Consider the following 20,817-nt stretch of genomic DNA (forward strand, 5'->3'; position numbering starts at 1 on the left):
TTCCGTTCAAGCGGGTAACGTTGTTCTCGTGTTACTCGCGTCCCTAGTCGCTGTACGGGGAGGAAGGATAAAACGTTTTTAGGTTTTTATTCTCGTCCCCAGGCTATGTGCGGTGAGAGATTGAAAACGTAGTTTATATGAACTAGTGTTTAGTCTCTTTCCCAGCCACTGATTTTTTTATCTTAAAATATGTTTTCTGTTTTTTGCTGGTATTAATGAGCTTGCATTATACGACTGATTTCGCAATTACTACCTTTTAATGAAGGATAGAATTGCGTGTTTCAGGTAGAAATAAGTGCAAAACAGAAAATCGAAGTGATAAAGTGATATGCGCAAAGTGTTACAGTGTTGCGTCCGAGGCGCAAAGTGTTACAGTGTTGCGTCCGAGGGTTCGTCTGTTCGTGCCTGTCGTTCACCTAGTCCGGGACCTCTTACATGCTCCCAAGCCCAGGGGAGAAGTAATGTCAAACGACTTATGGGTTCGAGAGGCCTTGACCAACGAACAGACGTTTTCCCTCTATGGTATCGGGTGTATCTTACCAAGATCTCCCCTACCATAAGACGAGAGAGACGTTGTTTCTCCTCATCATCCGAAGGCTTTTCGCATAAGAAACCTGTCACAAGGTTTCGAAGCCCTTAAGCGAAAGTCAGTCCTTTCAGGACAGGTCCAGCGTCCTGGTTACAACCATTAGGACAGCTCTGACCCTATGCAGTCATCGGATAACTGCTCGCCGCCTAACAAAAGCGTAACACAGACTCCGAGTCTTTTTTTTTTGTAGGCAAAGTGTTGCGGTCACAGACGTTACCCTCGTCTCTTACCACAACCATTTCCATTGATCCTTAATGGGTTGTATGGCAAGACATGCAGTAGCCGATTAGTCCGTTGAGTCTAGCCGTTTATCTCATCGATATCCTGGCTTTCAGCCAACCTAACTTTCCTTTGTGCTTACTGTTGACGTTGGCGTAGCTTAGTCACGTCTGTCAGGTTGTTTAGAACCACACTCGATGCGGTCTCGTGTGGTTTTTCAGCCGCATTTGGACGTTAGGCCACTTGCTGATGCTCCTGTTGACGTTCAAGACGTTCACTAACAATCGGAGTTGACTTGTTTTGACGCTGTGCGTCAACCTCCGCATTCTAGAGTTGTTTTGACTGCTCAGTCTAGGCAGTCAAGGCAGTCTCGAGTGGACGCTGTGCGTCCTCACGCACCTGTTGTGGTTGACAGTTCAGTTGTTGACAGTTCACAGACTGTCAAGCAGTTACATGACGTTGCGTTCTGATCCGCTACTAATGCACCAGTGAGTGTGGACTCTGCTTGTAAAGCATTGCCACCACGGTAGGTCTCTCCCTTGCTTGAGACTCAGCTTTTATCGGACAAGGTTCCTGTAGATGAGGAAGTTGCTGTTCTCCCTCCTACTGATATTCCCTTGAGGACTCTGTCAGATGGAGAGGAGCCTTAAGCTGCTTAGCCTCCTATGGACTTTAATCAAATCATGATGATTTTTTTAAGGATCTTTGTCCGGATCTTTTGTAACTGCTGCTCCTCGTTCGCCTAAACGTCAGAGCTTACACTAGGCCTAGCTACTTCGAAGCCGTTGTTTTTAAGCTAGTGCTCTCTCGCTCTCCTAGAGAGCGTTACGTTGGCTAGGCGACTGGTTTTTCACCAGGAGGAGTTTGGGGGATACAGCCTTTGCTTTCCCTTCTTTTAAACTGGTTTATAGTGCGAGAGTCTGATATGACACGAGAGAAGTTCTCGGCTTGGGAGTTCATGCCTCTTCCCAGATAGACTTCTCAATTCTCGTAGACTCTCCCTGGCGCCTGGCCAGGAGACGCTCCAAGTTGTTTACAGGTCAACTTCACAGCTGTTTTCGAGCCTTTGAAGTTTTGCTGTACAATTATGTCACGCATAACAAGGCTTTCAGGGATGGTAAACGGTACCGCCTCAGTCGCTAACCCCGTCTGTTGCCACACCTGCTCCCGTAGACCCTAAATGGGCTTTGCTGCAAGACATGCAGTCCAAGCTTGCGTCCTTGTTAGAGGACTTTAATGCGGAGAAGGTTGCTACCGAACCTTCTGGCCAACAACCTTCCAACCGGTCGGTTGTGCACCCTGTTGACGCTGAGGTAACCTACTCGCGTCTGCCAGTTGAGGTGGTCCCTCCACCGATGCGACCCAGTGTGGGTTGCCAGCCGCACGTTGACGTTAAGCGACGCTCGGAGGTGGTTGTTGACGTTCAGGGCGTTCAACAACCAGCAGAGGTGACTTGTTTTGACGCAGTGCGTCAACCTCAGCAACCCGGTAGGGTGTTGACTGCACAACCCAGACGGTCTAGACAGTCTCGGGTTGACGCTGTGCTTCCTCGCGCACCCATGGTTGTTGACAGTTCACAGACTGTGCAGCAGTTCCATGATATTGCGTCCGGCTCCGTCACGCATCCACCAGTGCGACCGGACTCAGCGAGCCAGACGTTGCCCACTCCGTTGCCGTTTCCTCATCAGGATGAGGAACCCTCTGATGAGGACGTTGCTGAACAACAAGACGATCAGCCCCAAAATAGATCAAGCCCTGCTATCCATCCAGAAGATGCTGAAGAAGGAACGCTGCTCAGTCAGGCTGTGGATGAGTCTGGTAGGGACGCTGTCATCCGTGGAACAATTTGTGTCACTAGGAAGACTACACCTCCGTCCTCTTCAATACCATCTAGCTTTTCACTGGAAAAAGGACAAGACGCTAGAAGCGGTCTCGATCCCGGTTTCCGAAAAGATAAAGTCTTGTCTGACTTGGTGGAAGGACAATATCACCTAAGAGAGGGTCTTCCCCTGGCTGTTCAGACTCCCAACCACGTTCTCTTCTCGGACGCATTGGACGTGGGCTGGGGCGCGACACTAGACGGTCGGGAAAGCTCAGGACTGTGGAACTCGAGTCAGAGGAGCATGCATATCAACTGCAAGGAGCTGTTGGCAGTACATCTGGCCTTGAAAAGCTTCAAGTCTCTCCTTCGAGGCAAAGTGGTGGAAGTTAACTCGGACAACACCACGGCCTTGGCGTACATCTCCAAACAAGGAGGTACCCACTCACTGACGTTGTACGAGATCACAAGGGACCTGCTCATCTGGTCAAAAGGTCAAGACATCTCCCTAGTAACGAGGTTCATCCAAGGCCACTTGAACGTCATAGCAGATTGTCTCAGTCGGAAAGGGCAAGTAATTCCAACCGAATGGACCCTCCACAAGGATGTGTGCAAGAGACTTTGGGCCACTTGGGGTAAAACCATCCATAGATCTCTTTGCAACCTCGCTGACCAAGAGGCTTCCAATCTATTGCTCTCCAGTCCCGGACCCAGCAGCAATACATATAGATGCTTTCCTCCTAGATTGGTCACATCTGGATCTCTACGCATTCCCACCGTTCAAGATTGTCAACAAGGTACTGCAGAAGTTCGCCTCTCACGAAGGGACAAGGTTGACGTTAGATGCTTCCCTCTGGCCCGCGAGAGAATGGTTCACCGAGATACTTCGATGGCTAGTAGACATTCCCAGAACTCTTCCTCTGAGGGTGGACCTTCTACGTCAGCCACACGTAAAGAAGGTACACCAAAGCCTCCACGCTCTTCGTCTGACTGCCTTCAGACTATCGAAAGACTCTCGAGAGCTAGAGGCTTTTCGAAGGAGGCAGCCAGAGCGATTGCTAGAGCAAGGAGAACATCCACCCTTAGAGTCTACCAATCGAAGTGGGAAGTCTTCCGAAACTGGTGCAAGTCAGTATCTGTATCCTCGACCAGTACCTCTGTAACTCAAATAGCTGACTTCCTCTTATACCTGAGGAAAGAACGATCTCTTTCAGCTCCCACTATCAAGGGTTACAGAAGCATGTTGGCATCAGTCTTCCGTCACAGAGGCTTAGATCTTTCCAACAATAAAGATCTACAGGACCTCCTTAAGTCTTTTGAGACCACGAAGGAGCGTCGTTTGGTTACACCTGGTTGGAATTTAGACGTGGTACTAAGATTCCTTATGTCAGACAGGTTCGAGCCGCTACAATCAGCCTCCCTGAAAGATCTCACCTTAAAGACTCTTTTCCTGGTATGCTTAGCCACAGCTAAAAGAGTCAGTGAGATTCATGCCTTCAGCAAGAACATTGGATTTTCGTCAGAAAAAGCTACATGTTCACTACAACTTGGTTTTCTAGCCAAAAACGAGCTGCCTTCTCGACCTTGGCCGAAATCGTTCGATATTCCAAGCTTATCGAATATGGTAGGCAATGAACTAGAAAGAGTCTTATGCCCTGTGAGAGCTCTTAAGTTCTATTTAAAACGAACTAAACCTTTACGAGGCCTGTCTGAAGCTTTATGGTGTTCAGTTAAGAAACCATCTTTGCCTATGTCAAAATGCTTTATCCTATTTTATCAGACTGTTAATACGAGAAGCTCATTCCCATCTGAGTGAGGAAGACCAAGCTTTGCTGAAGGTAAGGACACATGAAGTTAGAGCTGTCGCAACTTCCGTGGCCTTTAAACAAAATAGATCTCTGCGAAGTATAATGGACGCAACCTATTGGAGAAGCAAGTCAGTGTTCGCGTCTTTTTATCTTAAGGATGTCCATTCTCTTTACGAGAACTGCTACACACTGGGACCATTCGTAGCAGAGAGTGCAGTAGTGGGTGAGGGCTCAACCACTACAATTCCCTAATTCCATAACCTTTTTAATCTTTCTCTTGAAATGTTTTTATTGTTGTTTTTGGGTTGTCCGGAAGGCTAAGAAGCCTTTCGCATCCTAGTTGATTTGGCGGGTGGTCAAAGTCATTTCTTGAGAGCGCCTAGATTAGAGGTTTTGATGAGGTCCTGTGGTATGGGTTGCAACCCTTGATACTTCAGATCCTAGGGGTCGATCAGCATCCTAAGAGGATCGCGAGGCTCCGTAAGGAAGACGTACTTAAAAAGGCAGAGTAATTGTTCAAGTCGACTTCCTTACCAGGTACCCATTTATTTTGTTTTTGTTATTTTGATAACTTCTAAAATGAAATAAAAACTCTTAGCTCATAATAATGTAAACATATTTTGCTGGTCTCTACCCACCCCCCTGGGTGTGAATCAGCTATTATAATCACCGGCTAAGTTAAATATTGAAAAATGTTATTTTGATAATAAAATAAATTTTTGAATATACTTACCCGGTGATTATAAATTAAAGGACCCTCCCTTCCTCCCCAATAGAGACGCAGTGGAATGAGGAGAAAATTGAGTTCTTTGTTTACATTGAGTACTGGTATCTGGACGACAGATGGCGCTGTTGGGCACACCCGCAACCTGTGTAGCGATCGCTGGCGAGTTTTACTTTAGAGTTTTCTGTCGAGCAACAGAGTTGCAGCTATTATAATCACCGGGTAAGTATATTCAAAAATTTATTTTATTATCAAAATAACATTTTATAATCAAAATATCATTTTTCATTAATAAAATAAATTTTTGAACATACTTACCCGGTAGTTATATATAATTTTAGTCCCACCCTCCCCCTCTAAGAGACTAGAGGCATGGAATATATGAGGGTCACTGGAATGGTTCCCAGATACCTCGCTAGGGTGCAGGGGTGGTACACCTGGCTATCCAACTGGCGGTTGGCGCGAGTTTCGAATTTTCTGCTGTTGACGTCGGGGACGTAAGCTATACATATAACTACCGGGTAAGTATGTTCAAAAATTTATTTTATTAATGAAAATATCATTTTACAACAAGCTAATTAATTTTGAATAGAGGTGTTATCAGGTTCCTGTACTTCTCGGGGGACACCTTTCCATTCCGCGGATTAGGACGTCCTTCCAAGAGGGTTTTTTCTTTCATTCTTTTTTGTTTTCCTCAGTGCTAGCAACATTCCAGTTTAAGGGGAAGTTGCCATTCCTGCCCAGCTTTGCCTTCTCCGTCTGCACCTGCTGCCGTTTCCTGACCATCACGCTGGTGACAGTCTTTTCTGTACATGGGATCGGTCCTCTCCAGAGCAGTTGCTGATTAAAACTCCTCGGAGCTCCTCCAGTAAGCACTTCGGGGATAACCCAGAGAACAAGTGTGGGCTTCGTTCTCAGGTAACACTCGTTGTCAACCTTCAATTTGAGCTGCAGCTCGTTGAGAATAAGCAGAGAGGGCTGCCTGGAGGTTCACCTCCATGTGTTTGAACATTACATTGAGGGAGAGTCCTTCTTCCAGCCACTGTTCGGCAACCTTCCTGCTTGCGGGGAGAATTACCGACAGCGGCAGCAGGAGTTGGTCGCCTTTTCCCGTCCGTGGAATAGACTTCCTTCACCTGTTCAGTCGTTCCTTTGGGGGAGTCCTCCAGTGGGAATCGGATTTGTCCATTCCTGTCCAATGCGCTGATGTCGGCCTTTCCCGTACACGGGTCGGCGTCAATGACCTTCGATGTCAGGATGCCAGAGAACTTCAAATCATTCATTACCGTACACGGGACCTGACCTCTCCATAGTTCTTCGGGTAACCCCTTTACGGGGAACCTAGACAACAAGCTTTGGCTTCTTTCTCAGGTACACTTAATGTCAACCTTCAATTTTAGCTACTGCTCGTTGAAGGGCTACAGAGAGTGCTGCCCGAAGGTTCGCTTCAAGGTGTTGGAACTTTATCTTCCGAGGGAGTCCCTCACCAGCTGCTATTCGCCAATCTTTCTGCTTGTAGGGGAGAATTGGCGACTGGGGCAGCAGATGTTGGTCTTCTTTCCTGTGCATGGGAGAGACCTCCTTCACTTGTTCGGTCTCCCCTTTGGGGGATTCCTCCAGCGGGACTTAGATTTGTCCATTTCCCACCCTTCATCTTCGGGAGCAGACCTCGCAATTTCATCTCGCCCAGATCTTGTCTCATCTAGAAGAGTCATCCCACTCTGCAGACTCGTCTCTCTAGCAAGACTTGTCTCGCCAGCAGACTTCCCTCCCAGCAGACTTCCCTCCCAGCAGACTTCCCTCCCAGCAGACTTATCTCGCCCTGCAGACTAATCTCTCCCAGCAAAGGTCTCTCCCAGCAAGACTCGTCCCATCCAGCAGACTCGTGGCACTCAGTTGACTCGTCTCTCGAACAGACTTGTCTCGCCGAGCTCTGCTGCAGCTATACCATCAGCTCACGATCGGCCACGATCATCCTTCAGCTCGCAGTCGCCGACTATTGCTGTCGGCCTGTGATCATCACTTGTCTTCTCAGGATCATCACTCGCCAGATAGTGATTGTTTCTCGTTACCTCATGATCCCCGTTCACCAGTTTGCTATTCACCAGCTCAATATCCGGCTCATGATCAGTCTCCAGCTTGACGTTTGCCAGCTTGTGACCATTACTCGTCAGCTCTTCCAGGTCACTGGTGTCTCAGCAATTAGTTCCATCTCTCATGATCGCCAGGATTTCTGACCAGCTGTGGCTTCGTCCTTGAGTTTATCGCCAAGACTCAAAATCCCGGAGTAGCTGATCCTAGATTTGGGCCTTCCGGATCGAGAGTCTCCATAACATAACCGATGACCCAGAGGAACGACTACTGTGCCCAGTAAGAGCTTTGAAGTGTTACCTTAAAACAACTTCAGGAGTTTGCATTAGCATGTCCTTAGCCTTCAAGAAGAGCTACTCTGTTGCACAGATCCTTCAAGCGTATGGAAGCTTCAGATGACCTTCACCACCCATTACCTGCAAGACGTAACCAGTAGGAACATGGATAATCTCTCCATCGGACCTGTGGTGGTTGCACAACAAAGGGTTTAAACACCTCAAGCTCCTTGATAGACAAGTAGCAGAGGGTGGAGGGCAAGGGTTGCCCAGAATTAAATCTGGAGTGAATGATAAGAATGACTGGCTCTTTTTTTTTATCTTCCCCTCTCTTGGAGAACAGCACCTATGGTCCTCTACAAACTGCCCTCCCCTGTCTACAGGTAATAATCATTCCCCTTGATTTACCTGGTATATGCACATATATTTATTACGTCCCCATATCCCCTAGGAAGGTGGGAATTGGGTAACATCTATGGTTTGGTCAAAGACGTCAGAGGACTTCAGAGAATTCTTACCTAGACTAGTCGCATTGCTAATATCACACAATAACACGGATTGCTCAGGCCGCTAAAGTGTGCAAATGCACGAGGGTTAATCGAGGTGTCAGGGTGATTCCTCTTTAAGTGTTTATAGTGTGGAGGAATGCCTGAGGTTAAAGACTAGCCAGTTGGTTAGGACTTCACCCACCTTAGGGTGAGTTTTCCCTAATAAAGAGTGGAAAGGTTTGTATTAGTGACAGAACAAATAATAAATTCAAGAATAATTTGCACTTTTTCCTCATGATACCAACATTGAACTCTATACAAATTTGCCCCGCTATCACGTATCCCCCCTGTAAGTCCTGCCTGCAATCAAAAGTGACAAGAGAATACAGGTGCGCATGTGAGCATGGTAGTCGGTAACCGCCCTCCCCCCCTCCTCCTTGCTGAGTAGCGGTGGGGTAGTTGTACCTCGCAAAAAGTCTTATGGCTAGTCTTCCAATTTTGCTGAAAGTATATTCCCTAATAAAGAGCTCAAGCTTTATATCATTATGAAAAATACAAATTATTCTTAAATTTTTCATATTTTTAAGGAAGCTTTTATTTTTTCTAACTATACAAACCTTGAGTCCTTAAGTTACACTTCCCACCTCAACCGCACCACAAGTCTTAGATTTGAGGTGTAAGTGAGAGCTCCAGTGGTCTGCCCGGTGAGCAGGGCTTACTTCTACCACCTCATTAAGTCATAACAGCCATATCCAGCTTTGCTGGAAGCTAACTCGTATTAAAGGACTCAAGTTTAAATACCGTAATTAGGAAAAAATCAAATTACTTTTGAATTTTGGGATGTAGTTTTAATGCTGTAATTTGTTGCAAAATTCAATAATATTCAAAGTTTTAGTTCAACATACCAACTTTTTTTACAAGTTTGTGTACTAAACAATATTGTTCTCATTCCATCATCTAATCTGTATTTGCCTTTGATGTACTGAGTTATTCATGTTACGGAAGAATTAATAGGCAAGCTAATGCGTCTAATCATAAAACATTTGTTATATGGTCTTTAATATGGTAGGTTATCCAATGCTTATTTTAGGGAATATGGTTCAATTTGAGTGACAGAACCTATTTTTCAACTTGATGAGTTGCTAGATTTTATATTACATTTTACTTTGTTTGGAAATGTTCCATTTTGTATTACAGAACATCTTTAGAGACATTCAGTTTTTGAGTGGATCAAGTGTGGTTGATCAAAGGCTGCTCTAAAATATGATATATAAAGAAATTAAGTATACTCTAGATTGGAAATTTTTGGAATCCAGATAGTGCTCAGTTTTCTTTTTACTCCACTGACATAAGAAAATCAATAAATAATAAAAAAAAATGTCTTATGTACATAAGTTATTTGTATTACTTTTGACTTGATTATCCCCCAAAGAAATAGACTACAATGGCCTCCCAGCCTAACTTAACACTATCATCATGATCCCCTACTCTGGTTTACCATAGATTAGACCATTAGATGAATGATTACTTCCAAATCTTCATAAATTCTGTATTATCTAAAGTTTTTAAATGTCTTTTGCAAAGTGTCTAAATATTTTTACTGAAGGTAATAGTCTGTTTTCTAGTTTGAAGTACGGGTGCCAATATGACAAAATTATCGTCCCCACCAAATTGATGCCATTTATGCCTAATCATCATCTCACCTTAAAATGACTTTGGAGATTGAGTTGACTATTAATTTTGATGAGATTTTGGTAAGGGGTAGATGTAGATGGTTTGGGCATGCTCTTTGCACTCCCCAAGAGAAATTAGTTGACCAAATGTTTAACTGGGCTCAAAAAGGCCCTAGAAGAGTTGGAAGACCCAGGCCTACATGGCCGAGGACTATAAAGCGTGAAAGATGATGAATTTAGAAGTATTGATTTAAAAGCTCAAGATAGAGACTAGTGGTGAAATCTAACCAAGGTCATATGCATCAATAGGCATAGTAGATGATGATGATGAATTTCAAGCTCCTCAATGAATCATCTTTGCAAGCAATATTATAGCTATTTAGTGATTTTTGTTAGGTTACTTATCGTGTATTGTTTCTGCTCTCCATCTTTTAATTTTGTCAAAAGGATATTTAGATTGCTGTTCTATTTTTCTTTGCATTTTGATTTTCTGTTTTGCAAAGAATCTTGAAAATTTAGGTTTGATTTTACTGAAAATTCAAATTTTTGGTGACTGTTTGATTGGATCAATGTATTAACTGCTTTAAATAAAATGATTTGTTATACATTACTGTATTGTGCCATAGTTCGATTGCTGTTTTTTCAAGTGGTTGCTATTATAAAATAGTAGTTAAACAATTAAGTGTTTGTAGGCAGGGAACATGGGATTATGTATGAGATTTGCCCCAGAACTCGTTATGAAGGGGAAATTCTGGGATTCTTTCTATTCTATTCATATTTAGATATTCTTTATGCTATCAAGAGGAGTCAAAAGAAAAAATATTTATTCTGAGTTATTCAATAGTCACACTTATTTCTCAACAAACCATTGATAGCTGGTATTTGAAAAGTTGTCCATTATTAATGCTTAAATTCAAGTTACATACTGTTTCAAAGCTGTGTAGTTCCAAGAAGTTGGTCTCAGTATATCCAACTCCTAAATGGCATCAAATTACAACTGCCTGTTTTAATCCTTTGAATGCTATACTTGTCTCTATAAAAAAAGAGGTTTACAATCTTTTCCAACTTCACACCTGGTACCTTGAGGAGAACAGAAAGCAGTATCATGATGCAGGGATAGTTAGCAAGATTGAATTACCTCCACTTTTTTCAGTGACTTTATTTTAATTCATAAAATGAACTGGTTATACGATAACTTTCTGCATCACTGTTGTGTTTTTTATTGTAATTTTTGCTCTATTATTCAGTCTCTGACCTTCATTGCACTAAAGCTATGAATTAAAGGTTTTCACAGTTTCCCCGTGGCCCCTTACCTACATCCTCTTTTTATCCTTCTACCTTGCCTTTGTTTCAACTGCCTTTTTTGCAACTTTGTGTCCAACATCTATCAGCTTTTACTTGTTAGTGTATCTGAGGGAATTTTCCCCAGTTTCATTTTGGGGCTGAATAGCCTCCCTGACCCAAACAATGTGCCATATGACCACTATCAATAAATCATACTAATACAGTACTCACTTTGTATGCCTGTTGGAAGATATCAATGACAAAAAATCTGTCCAAGTAGACATTGAAAGATTTATACCCCTTGTTTAACTCATATTTTGGGCTGTGCCATGAAACAGTTAGTTGACAACACATGAATAGTGAGGACTAGGCAAAGTCTAAGGGTAGCTGAGAGGACCAATTTATCTATAATTAGCTTTGTAGGTAGTAGGTTGGCCAGGGCACAGCCACCCATTCGAGATACTACCGCTAGAGAGTTACGGGGACCTATGACTGGCCAGACAGTACTACAGTACTTTGGATCCTTCTCTCTGGTTATGGTTCACTTTCCCTTTTCTTACACAAATACCGAATAGTCTGGCTTATTCTTTACATAATTTTCCTCAGTCCCTTTACACCTGACAGCACTGAGATTACAAAACAATTCTTCACCCAAGGGGTTAACTACTGCACTCTAATTGTTCAGTGGCTACTCCTTAGCTATGGTAAGCAGCTCTTCTAGGAGGACACTCCAAAATCAAACCATTGTTCTCTAGTCTTGGGTAGTGCCATAGCCTCTTTACCATGGTTGTCCATTGTCTTGGGTTAGAGTTCTCTTGCTTGAGGGTACACTCAAGCACACTATTCTATCTTATTTCTCTTCCTCTTGTTTTGTTAAATTTTTTATAGTTTATATAGGAAATATTTATTTTGGTGTTGTTGCTGCGCTTAAAATATTTTATTTTTCCTTATTTCCTTTCCTCACTGGGCTATTCTCCCTGTTGGAGCCCCTGGCTAGTAGCATCCTGCTTTTCCAACTAGGGTTGTAGCTTCGCAAGTAATAATGATAATAATAATACTATCCTTCAGAAATTAAAACTCACTGGCTTTGAATCCAAGTACTAAAACAGTGAGTTCATTGAAATATTTTCAGAAAGCTGAAGTATCTGAAAAGATTGTTTAGTCCTCCATATTTTATACTAGAAAACTATAATTATACCTAATTATCTATCCATCTACTGTAAATAGATGTGAGATTTTAATCTTATTCTCTTCCTAATACTTCAAAGGCAATATTGCAATGCAACAGTGATACAGGTAACCTTATCAAGAATAGTATTCATTAAACTATTATTTAAAGAATGGGGATGATATGAAAATGCCAATCTCATATTATACATGGCTGCTCCTATAGTTTTGGATGATTATCCAAGCTAAACTTTATCTTGCTCTTCTTTATTTTTTTCAAGAACTCAGGTTATTCGCACTGTTCTTCCTTCAGATGTTTTTGTTATGAACATCACAGCATGGTCAAGTTTAAGGTTCAGATGTGTTTGTTGTCTAAATGAGAAGTTGAATATACCAGTTATTCTAATGAATGATCCCAAAAGGGACTATTATGTATCAAATTAATTATTAAGAGTCAAGTTATGACTTGAAGGTGAAGAATATTTGAAGTGATAGTTTACTTTTATTTCAGAAACAGTAATTACCTGCACATTTGAAATCCAAAATCTGAAGCCAGTAAACACAAAGATTTCTCATGGGCAACCCAATTCCCTTGATAATATGGGAAGGAGATGGAAGCTAAAGGAATTCTGATGGCACAAGATTGAATAATTCACATCTAAATCGAAGCTGATAACATGAATGGAGGTTATAATATTAAACTAACATCAGTTTAAAGATAAGTGAAAATTTTCATTATTTTTTCAGAAGTTTGCACCTCAGGTCACAGAGTAGAATATCTATAAAAGGTAGCTTATGTACAGTGTACAATGTAGTTTTGAGCTTACTGTATAATATCTGAAAAAGTTCAATATCACAAAACTTCTCTTGAAAGTGAGATTTTTCTCAATTTTTTTTTAAGATGGTCATAGATTTTGTTATTAATATACATTATTAGAATTGTCTGCATACAATTGGGTCATTTCAGATGTATAAATATTTCTCAAAAGGGTAAATTCCCAAAAGGTCTTATCGCTGATTCAGTGCCTAATGTAAGATTAGATAATATACAGTACTTTCATAGTTCATAGATTATTGACACTGCCTTAGGACCATAGAATGTCATATTTCTTAAACCTTTAGTATGTTACGTATCTAATGATCAATAATTGTAATATTTCCTTGAAATATTACAAAAAAGAATAATATTGATTATTTGTAAGTCAGTATTTCACTTCCCATATACCCAAAGTTATTCATAAACTGATTTGACCTGGAACTCCTTGTTTGATGTTTGAGTCGAGTCAGGTGCTTTATTACAGATTTGATTAATATTACAATTTTCCTTCCAGCACTGAAGTATAACTGTTTTGGTCAATAGACTTTGACTTTCTGGTTCAATGGAAGATAACATGAGCCAATCGTTATCGTTTTACCCAACACCGAATGTTAACAAGTTGTATTATATAGAACAGGTTTAAACAGTAATGATTTAGCCTTTAGTTAAGGTTTTAATTATACAAATTTATTCAAATGTTAATACAGTACATGAAATATAAGGGAAGTTTATAATGTTCCATGCCTACGTCAAACATAAATTTTATTCTTGCTGAAAGAAGATAATTTGAATCTTAAAGGTAGAATGAAATCCTACCTTGGAGGTACCATGCAGTGTTATGAATATAGTTGTTGGATAGTTTTTATCTGAGAAATTTGCATGTCTTTTTTTTCTGATAAGGTGTAACTAATTCTCAATCATCACAAGAAATTTTTTTTAGTAAAGTAATTTTCTTAGATGCAAGAATTTTACTCTGGAGTCATTCATCTTTATACTTATGTATTGTCTTTATAAGAGAAGAAGAATATATGGAATAAAAAATGGTAATTGAGTTAGATTGCTGCATTTTTTTAAATAGTCTCAACGGCAGATTTTGAAAAAAGTGCTTAGTAAGACTGGTTTCTATAGCTTATGTTGAGGGGTAGATGTTTGGATTAAGTCTGATTACTAAAGCTTTGTTAGTATTTGGTTTGAGTAGGTAGTTGTAATGCATGTTACATGAAACTTTGTAAGGTAAACGTTATATTGCACTATGAATTAAATTTTACACAGGCTTTTCCTGTTTAACGAAATGACATTAGATGTTTTTATGAACAAAATTAAAGGCTAGAAAATTATCTTCCTAGGTTTGTCTACAAACAGTAATCATGGTACCTATTTGTAAGTATTAGTTCTAGTTAAGTTTTATTGATGAAATGGTACTAAGCTTGTAATTCCAAAGTGAGTAAATCAAAACATCCTCAAGGAATAAAAAAAAAAAAAATCATAAGGGATATTTTAGAATAGAATCATATTTTTATTAAGTCATTTTTTTTTTTTTAGGTATTTTGGGGGGTTTTCTTGCAGAAGGTTTTGGAGATTCATTCATAAGCATGACTAGAATATAACCTATATAATTACATGGTACAGTAATATGAAAATATCACATCAAGCGATGATAAACCAAGATAGAAAAAATTGACCAACTATGTTTAGTAATACAGTAGTTGGGAGTCTGTAATATTAGTTGAAAGAGGAAGTTTTTAGATAAACTATGAAATCCACAATATATACATGTGTGTATATATGTATATATTATGTGTGATAACGGAAAATTCTTACAAAGGTTATATGATATGGGTACCATATTTCAGGTTTCAGTAATTCAGCTATAATTTATATGCAGTATATGAAATAAGGCTAATTTATTATGGCTTGTAGACAAGTTTCTTTTAAAATTTTGTTACTAGAATGGAACAGCCATTGTAAACAAGGCATATATTTATTCAAGGTGCTTTTTCTTAAAATTTGAATTGGGGATAAATGAGATCTACCTTGAAAAATATCTTACAAGTGATTAGGAATTTTAGTTTAATAGTTTTTAATAATTTCATAAAGGTTACATGAACAAATCAGTTAAATGTTAAAATTTAACATTTGTATAACTTTGATCTTTTGTGGATTGAATATTTTACTAATTTTTATTAGGCAATCTGAAAAGAAGGAATAGACGATATAATAATCAACTAATTGGCGAGCAAGTCCAAAACAGAAGGATGTCCTAGAGGGCGTTCGTGTTAGGTGTCGGTGGTGTGGTCCAAGTGTGGTTTCTAGGGCCTTTGTTTCGGCCCTTCCCTTTGATGAAGGAATTATCTAAATGGAAGACAGCCTGTGAATAGTGGTTTTCACACGCCCCTGATGTATACACGACACCCACAAGGTGCTCGCGCGAGGGTAGTAACCTCTGCATTCCATGCTTTTATCTTTCTCTGGTATATTTGGAAGATTTATATCAGAAAAGTGTAAGAAGGACCTTTTCACCGGGCGTCACAGGTCTCTCCCCAGAAATAGATTTTTCCTTCGTCAAAATCCCTTAATGATAAATCATTTATTTCCATATTAAGAAGCCTTTGAGTTTTCTAATATTGTAAATGTTACTCCTTCAATTACTTGAAACGTTCCTTGTAATTTCTAGAACATTTTGTTCATACAGTACTAATTAATACCCCAATTTCCATTTGTTAAAGCTAGTTTCCATATATGAACACTATTTTTTAGCACCCTCATGAATCAGGCCTTTTTTTTTATAATAACATCTAAATTATTAATTGAGATCACACATGAAAACATTTGTATTAACTGAATTTGTTGAACGTGTATGCTTGTTTCTATTGGTTTTGCAGGAAAAAAATAACTATAAAAAGCAGAATAATTTTTTTGCTATAATCTCGTCTAATATCAGTTTTTATGTGAGATTTTATTATATCTTTCAGTTCACTTATCAAAGCATCTTATCTGTCTTAAATTGTGCGAGGAGGAATTTATATATTTCTTTTTTTTTCAGAATAGTGTTGGTAATTGCTTGAGATTAACAAATGACTGATGACAGATATAGCCCAATGGTGATGTCCATTAACTACAAGAAAACTTCTGTTCTACTGTCCAAAAAGAATTAGGATCTGTGTCTTCATGAAAAAATATATGCCTCAGTTTTAGGTGTGGGGAGAATTAATTATTTTCTAAATTCTTTTATAGATCTGTTTACAATGAGGCTCAAAGTACCTTAATATTGCCTGATTAATCTGTTTAAGTTAGCTGTTAGAATTCAACTGCCAAAACTAATATTTTTCTTTTAAATCGTAAAATCTGTTGCTGTCTGTGCAATATAGTATTAATTGTACATTATACCGAGTAAATCTTAACTATCGTAAACGCGACTGTCAGCGTAAAGTTAAGTTGTACTTAAAATATCACTGAATCACCATTTCAATATCTTTGATCCTCATCTCAGTCTCTGCTAACTTATATTATATTAAATTTACTTGAAGCCCCAATATCAAATCTCACTCCTACTAATGTATTGTCATCAATTTAAAATTGTACTTATTTTTTTTGTTTATACAAGGTATAAGAATTTTGGTAATATTTTTTTCATCAGAATTATAGAAAAAGGTTATATAATTTTCAGTTGTGTGCCACTTAATTCTAATTTGATTTTATCACAATGCTTGTGTTTGCTATTCTTCTAAGCACCTGAATTTGTACTTCCGGATAATAGATAGCCATAATTTGTATGTAGCATTTGAAGTGACAACCATTTGATCATGGTAGGCCTACTATTATAAATTAGAAAACATATTTATCTACTTAACCCTACTTGATATATTTTTGTGACCTAAAGCTAGCTACTTATCTCTAGCTGATATATTTTTGTGACCTAAAGTTAAACTGATTAACAGTTTCTCAATCAGGTGAGGTCCTATGCTGTAAATACAGCATAGGAAGGCCTAATGGAAAGTGAGGATAGAAACAAAGTATTATAATACCATAAGCTAAAATACAAGGTAAAAAAAAACAAAATTGTTAATTAGCTTTCCAATCTATCCTTATTCCAATATCTATTAGTACCTCCAAGAGAACTGTATCAGAAATAAAATGAACAATAGAAATCACTGTACATAAAGTAGGACCTCACCTGATTGAGAAACTGTTAATCTGTTTAACTTTAGGTAAAAAAATATATCAGCTAGAGATAAGTAGCTAGCTTTAGGTCACAAAAATATATCAAGTAGAGTTAAGTAGCTAAATATGTTTTCTAATTTATAATAGTACCATGATCAAATGGTTGTCACTTCAAATGCTACATACAAATTTTGGCTATCTATTATCCGGAAGATCAAATTCAGGTAGCATAAAAACGTTATTAAAAATGTGCTTAGAAGAATGGCAAACACAACCATTGTGATCAAATCAAATTAAAATTAAGTGGCACACAACTGAAAATTATATAACCTTTTTCAATAGTTCTGATAAAAAAGATATTACCCAAATTTTTATACCTTGTATAAAAAAAATATATATAAGTAAAATTTTAAATTGATAACAATTCATTAGTGGGAGTGAGATTTGATATTGGGGCTTCAAGTAGATTTAATATGATATAAGCTGGCAAAGACTGAGAATAGGATCAAAGATATTGAAATGGTGATTCAGTGATATTTTAAGATGCAAATAAAGTACAACTTAACTTTAAGCTGACAGTCGCGTTTATGGTAGTTAAGATTTACTTGGTGTAATGTACAATTAGTATATATTCTACAGACAGCAACAGATTTTAGGATTTAAAGAAAAATATTAGTTTTGGCAGTTGTAGGCCATTAAGCTTTGCCTTTAACTACTAAACTTTGATTGTTTAGTGGCTACTTTCTACTTGGTAAAGGTTGAAGAGACTCTTTAGCTATGGTAAGCAGCTCATCTAGGAGAAAAACACTCCAAAATCAAACCAATGTTTTCCAGCCTTGGGTAGTGCCATAGCCTCTATACCATGGTCTGCCACTGTTTTGGGTTAGAGTTCTCTTTCCTGAGGTGAGGGTGCAATCAGGCACACTATTCTACTTGTTTCCTTTCCTCACTGGGCTTTTCTCACTGTTGGAACCTTTGGGCTTATAGCATCCTGCTTTTCCAAATAGGGTTGTAGCTTAGCTAGTAATAATATCAATATCAGTTATATCTCAACAAGAGTCTGGAATCCCCTCTTCAAGATCAGAAAAATTTATTGATTGTGTTATTAAAACTTACAGAATTTTACTAAATTTCAAGAAGTCGAGTTGATTCTTCCTAATTGGGTTCTTTATTTGGGCTTTTGGGCAGGAGAACAGAATTCAGAATTTTCTATGATATTCTCCATATGGTCAAAGAGTTCAAGAAAACAAAAGGTCTGTCCACACATAAGCAGATGAGTCTCCTAGGAACGAAGGTATATTCAGAGATGTTCATTCCTCACACTTAATTCAAAATAAGACCTGTTCAGTTTCATTTCAACCAGCACAGGTGTAGATCAGTAAATCCAAAAAGAGTTTCTATTCTATGCATCAAAAATCAGATGGAACCGCTTGATTGGTAGGATTCTCATCAATGACTTCTTTAAGGTGGGAGTCAAGTCTTCAACTGCAATTTCTGTGGGTAGTAGGTTAGCTAAGGCACCAATCATCCATTGAGATACTACAGTACTACTAAAGAGTTATTTGGTCCTTTGACTGGCCAGATAGTAGCGCATTGGATCCCTCTCTGGTTACGGCCGATTCTTCCTTTGTTAAGACATACTGTACAGTACTCTGAATAGTCTGGTGTATTTTTCATACATTCTCCTCTTTCTTCATACACCTGACATCACTAAGATAACGGAAAAATTCTTCACTCAAAGTGTTAACTACTGTACGGCAATTGTTCAGTGGCTTCTTTGCACTTATAAAGGGTAGAAGATACTCTATCTATGGTAAGCAGCTCTTCTAGGTGAAGGATTCTCCAAAATCAAACCTTTGTTTTGTGGTCTTGGGTAGTACCATAACCTCTGTACCATGGTCATCACTGTATTGGGTTAGAGTTCTTTTGCTTGAGGGTATACTCAGGCACACTATTCTACCTGTTTCGTTATTCCCTCTCCTCACTGGGCTATTTTCTATGTTGGAGCCCTTGGGCATACACTGTAGCATCCTGCTTTTCCAACTAGAGTTATAGCTTAGCTAGTAATAATGATAATAATTTTCTTAATAATAATATGAACCTTGATGACATAAAACCTATGACGGTTATGCTTTATTTTAGTTCTTTGGTTAGGTTTAGATGCTGCTTCTGGTGAAGAACCAAGTTTTAGCAGCAGTAATTTATTTCCACTTTTTCTGCTCTAATTGATGTGAAGCATGCTCATGATGTTGAATAATCTGGAGAACTGCACATGGTATATATTATTTGGTTAGATTATAATTCATAACTTCTGTTAATTGATTGGTTTGTACGTATGGTGGTAAATTTGGCTAAGCTATTATGTTTATGTTGTTAGTAACTGATTACATGTGAAGGTTCTGTCTAGAAAGTTATTCTCTTAGAGAATCTGTACAATGGTTGGATACCTTAACAAAATTATTTTTAAATCTCTTTTCATGTATTTTGTGGAAAGCTGATATTTTATCATTGGTTGAATGTTGATGGTTTGATGAGTTCAGAATGCTAGCGTTTTTAAAGCGTTAAGGCATTCTACAAAATTTAAAGGTTGTCTAGTTAGAAAATTTATTCATAATCAAGTCTTGAAATGTGATGATTTAACATGAAATTTATTTCTCTTTTCTTGATAGGTTTATTGTTTTTTATATGAAAAATGCAGATCTTATTCGGAGATGTAATGATGATTTGTCAGATTAGTTTCCTCTAGATATCAAGCTTTATGATGGCTTCCTGTTTATCTCCTTTTTAAGGAATAGTTGAAATTCCTATGCTACAATGGTTGCTGGAGGAAAGTATTGAAATTTCATTTAGAATATTTCTAAATATCCAGCTAATTAAATGGTTTTCTGGGTCGACCTGTGGCGCCCGGTGAAAAGAGTCCTTCTTATGTATCTTTTCTGATAAAACCTTCCAATTATACCAGAGAAAGATAAAAGCATGGAATGCTGAGGTTACTACCCTCGCGCGAGCACCTTTTGGGTGTCGTGTATAAAGCAAAGGCGCGTGAAAACCACTATTCACAGGTTGTCTTCCATTTAGTTAGTTCCTTCGTCAAAGGGATGGGCCGATACAACGGCCCTAGCCAAGCACCAGCGCCACACCACCACGCCACGACGCGAGCGCCATCTGAACATCATCCTTCTTTTGGAATCTTAAGTGTTGAATTTGTTTGTGGTGCTCTCGGTCTTTTTTTGTCAATCGTGGATTTATTTTGTCATGTCCGAAGCTCCATCTTCACACATTCCAATGATAAGTACCATAGTTTGTTTTGACAGTTTTTTATTGTACCGGGCTTTTGTTTTATATCCAGTATAGTCTGTTTTATTATTCCCGTCTGGCCTTTCATGGCGGCCATTGTTTGTTCACTTGTTTGGGAATTCATCTTTGTCTGCCCGTTTAGTACTCTGTCACTTAGGTTCTTGGTTAAGCCCTGGCCTTATGCCTTTAGAACCGTTATTTTTTTTTTTTTATTTTTTTTTTTGTGTATTTATGCCCATGGTACTTTTTGCTAGCAAGTCCAGCCTACGAACGAGATAGCGATCTAGCTTTGTATTTGTTTAGTACCCGCCCCACCGAGGCGTTCGTCACTCGACTGTGCTATTTATTTTAAGTTTTAGCAGATGCTATTCTTCTATCGTAGTGTTTTATGGATGTACATTTTTA

The 20,817-nt window shown here is 38.9% G+C and overlaps 1 long non-coding RNA gene across 1 annotated transcript in view; it reads left to right on the forward strand.

Annotated features, from left to right (window-relative positions):
* Window positions 1-13,141, forward strand: part of LOC137621165 (uncharacterized) — an 80,305-nt gene extending 67,164 nt beyond the window's left edge. Inside the window, exon 3 of the long non-coding RNA XR_011040146.1 lies at window positions 12,649-13,141. This is a non-coding gene — a long non-coding RNA (uncharacterized lncRNA). The remainder of the gene's footprint in view (window positions 1-12,648) is intronic.
* Window positions 13,142-20,817: the final 7,676 nt, after the last annotated feature.

Source organism: Palaemon carinicauda, chromosome 27 (genome assembly GCF_036898095.1).
Source record: "Palaemon carinicauda isolate YSFRI2023 chromosome 27, ASM3689809v2, whole genome shotgun sequence".
Classification (NCBI taxonomy): Eukaryota; Metazoa; Arthropoda; class Malacostraca; order Decapoda; family Palaemonidae; genus Palaemon; species Palaemon carinicauda.